Genomic DNA, 3,899 nt, shown 5'->3' with positions numbered 1-3,899 from the left:
GTTAGGATTATCTCATATGGGCAAGCTTCTTCAAGAAAATATCTTTGAACAATTAACTTTGCAGAAACATACTGGAAATGTTTACAGGAAACAATAAAGCACTAATATACATTCCCAGTGCTCTATTCCTTTATCTTCCTCCAATTGCTTATTGTCTCTTTTTATTACTAAAATTCTATTGAAGACATGACAATAACTGCAACAAAAACAAATGCTCTCAACACTAAACTATAAAGCGGAAAATCAACATAATTTGAAACATTGGAATGATGCTCTAATAAAGGCACCAGGTTCAAAAAGAGAAAAACAAAACAAATGCGTGTTTTATCTCAGAAGCTGCCCAGAAATCTGCTCTTGAAACTATCACCATACTGCAAGGATACTGTAAATCACATTTTCCATTTGCAGACTCAAAAACTAGGGTTCTGTAGCTCTAGAAATTGAAACAGTTGTTTATGTGTGAGCCAGGTGGAAGGTTGATGCCCCCTCTTCCTTCTGCTGTCATCTGTTCATTAGATACTCCATTTTCTGAAAGCAATTTGGCAGGGAATGACCAAGGAGGTGCTGAGTTTAAAGTTTTCCTTTTGAGATGTAGCTCTTAGAAATATTAGATTTTACTATAGGAAAAGGGAATGAGAATCCGAATCATTTAATGTATAGAGATGCAGTTTTCCAGGTAGTGTAAATATGTTTAGAACACTCTTTTCAAACTTTTTGATCATCCATTTCTAAAAAGTGACTATCCATCTTTCTTATTGGTGTATTTATTTACAAATTTTATATATATGTCTTAATTGTGATGTTATTTATGTTATAAAGCATGAACAATATGTGACTACAAGAACTAAAGTTTTAAAAATATCTATTATACTGACTAATGGTATAATTGGGTTTTGTTGTTGTTGTTGTAGTTGTTTGTTTATTTAGTTGCTAAGTCCTGTCCAACTCTTTTGCAACCCAATGGACTGTAACCCACCCAGGCTCCTCTGTCCATGAGATTTCCCAGGAGGAATGGATGGCCATTTCCTCCTCCAAGGGATCTTCCTGACCCAGGGATTGAGCCCATGTTTCCTGCACTAGCAGGCAAATTCTTTACCACTGAGCCACCAGGGAAGCCCACTGGCATAATATTCTTCAATAATTTTAGTAAGAGAAATTTGATTACATTTATTTTGTAATTTGAAAATATTGATTGGATGTTTTGTGATGCAATAGCTCCTATGTGTGGTTTTAAGTTAAATTAATTTCTCTATGTGACTTTATTATCTGTCATTACTGAAAATGATAGCCCATAAAGGGCTATAGATCTAAATGAAAATAAGACTTCAGTGGTACTACTGTCAACTACCAATTGGTACTTCCCATCTTCCTCTACAAGAATTAATTCATATGCTGTGGCAGTTACTGATCATCAATACTGCCTGAAAGGAGTTCAGGGTGGAGAGCAGAAATGAAGCACTCTGTGTTCAGGGAGAAACTGGCAGGACAGGACTTCAGATAGATATTTTTAGGAGCTAATTTTCTGAGCCCAGTTCTTATACCTCTTATATCTCATCATATATGCTGCTGCTAAGTCGCTTCAGTCGTGTGCGACTCTGTGCGACCCCATAGACGGCAGCCCACCAGGCTCTCCCGTCCCTGGGATTCTCCAGGCAAGAACACTGGAGTGGATTGCCATTTCCTTCTCCAATGCATGAAAGTGAAAAGTGAAAGTGAAGTCGCTCAGTCATGTCCAACTCCCAGCGACCCCATGGACTGCAGCCTACCAGGCTCCTCTGCCCATGGGATTTTCCAGGCAAGAGTACTGGAATGGGGTGCCATTGCCTTCTCCCTCATCATATATAAAAGCACTAAAATCCTTTATGGTGGCAACTGTTTCTCATGACTAGCAGAAACCTTCTGGAAAAATATGTGCTTGATTGCATGTATTCCTCCTTCATGAAAATCACATATATGCTGACCTTCCCCTCTGCCTCTTCTGAGCAGTCTCTCAGAGCTATCTGAGATACTATCTCCTGGGCTGCCGTACTCATTTTGCCCTAAATAAAGCTGGACTCTCAACTCTAACTTTGTGCTTTTTTTTTTAATTAGTTGACACTACTTTATACATTTATTTTATATTCTTTTCTACCTATAATGCAAAATTTTATTTAAAAATTTGTTTGGAAAATTTCTGTGATGATGTGAAAGAAGTTTTTAGTGATACAAATAAATCAACTAAAGAGAGACATGGGATAGATCTCTGTTTCTTCAGCTGCAAAGATCATAATCAATCTGATTTCAGTATTGACCTGCTAGTGATGTCCATGTGTAGAGTACTCACTTGGATTGTTGGAAAAGGGTGTTTGCTATGACTAGCATATTCTCCTGACAAAACGATTAACCTTTTCCCAATTTCATTTTGTACTCCAAGGTCTAACTTGCCTATTATTCTGGGTATCTCTTGAATTCCTACATTTGCATTCCAGTCTTCTATAATGAAAATGACATCTGTTTTTGGTGTTGTAGGTCTTCATAGAATCAGTCAACTTCATCTTTTGCAGAATCAGTAGTTGGGACATAGACTTGGATTACTGTGATGTTGAATGATTTGTCTTGGAAATGAACTGAGATCATTTTTGAGATTGCACTCTAGTACTGTATTATGGACTCTTGTTGACTATGAGGGCTGCTCCAATTCTTCAAAGGGAGCCTTGCCCTTTTGTAGTAGTAGATATATTGGTCAACTGTTTGTAAAGCTTCCTCAGCCAGTCATTTTCCTTTTTGCATTTCTTTTTCTTTGTGAACTAAAATGAACTAAAATTTATTTTTCTTGGTGAATTAAAATGGACAGAAATGGGCCAATTGAATTCAGATGACCATCTTTGGAAAAGATCATAATATTGAGAAAGATTGAAGGCACAAGAAGAGGGAAACTGAGGATAAAATGGTTAGATAGCATGATCTACTCAGTAGACATGAATTTTAGAAAACTCTGGGGGATAGTGGAGGACAGAGATGCCCGGCATGCTGCAGTCCATGGGACCTCAAAGAGTCAGACACGACTTAGTGCTAAGCAACAAGAACAATAATGAGGCTGGGGTAGAACTCATGTCAGGAGTAGCAGTGTCAGTCTGGCCTTTCCCCTCCATTCTCTATTACTTGTAGGATCAATACGCTCTTCAGTCAATATTTACTTTGATACTTGCTGGCAGGGGAGATACCATCATCAAGAAGGTGGTATTCTCTTGATGAGGCTTATCCCTTGCACTACAGAATTGCTAACCTCTGAAATTTTAACAAATGTAGTAAACAGAACTGCATTTCTTCTGTTAGCAGGAGACTGTGTTTGCACTTTCACCTAGTCATGGGGAAAATTTGAAAGCCATCCCTCAATTTTGGAACATGGTCTTAAAAAATAGTTGACACAATATGCAAATTCTTTTGATCATGCATACATTACTCTATGAGTCTCATTATTAAACCCCTTTAGTGGCAAGAGACTTCCATTCAGGACACTTTTTCCTTGCGTTCCTTCCCTAATTGGAGTTCTCCTGATGCTTGTGGTCAGCAGGGTCACAATCCTTGGTCAAATATTAAGGTCTTCATTTTCCAACTTTCTAAACATGAAGTAAATATAAAATTTAAAATTATCTTTAGAAACTTCAGAGGTTCATCCTGCACACCTCCTCTAGTGAGTACACACACTCTATTTCTAGAAAAATAATTTAGAATGTGAGTAGTCCAGGTAGGACAGGTAATCTAAGATGTTGCCTATTTAGCAGTAGAAAGAAGATATTTATATGTGTGTGTGGAAATAATTTAGAATAAGATGGAGATCTAGACTTATTAAATACAACTTCAACAATATTTGTGAAGATTGATAAATATAGCTAGCTCTTAGAGTGCTTACTCTCTGG

The 3,899-nt window shown here is 37.4% G+C and overlaps 1 non-coding gene across 1 annotated transcript; it reads left to right on the top strand.

The window, feature by feature from the left end:
- Positions 1–3,180: 3,180 nt before the first annotated feature.
- LOC147363077 (U1 spliceosomal RNA) lies at positions 3,181–3,343 on the top strand. Its single transcript, XR_015137474.1, has one exon. It is a non-coding gene; the product is annotated as a U1 spliceosomal RNA (small nuclear RNA).
- Positions 3,344–3,899: the final 556 nt, after the last annotated feature.

Source organism: Bos grunniens, chromosome 11 (genome assembly GCF_055505025.1).
Source record: "Bos grunniens cultivar Pamir isolate PY7600 chromosome 11, Bosgru_T2T1.0, whole genome shotgun sequence".
Classification (NCBI taxonomy): domain Eukaryota; kingdom Metazoa; phylum Chordata; class Mammalia; order Artiodactyla; family Bovidae; genus Bos; species Bos grunniens.
This window is presented reverse-complemented; position numbering and strand designations above follow the sequence as displayed.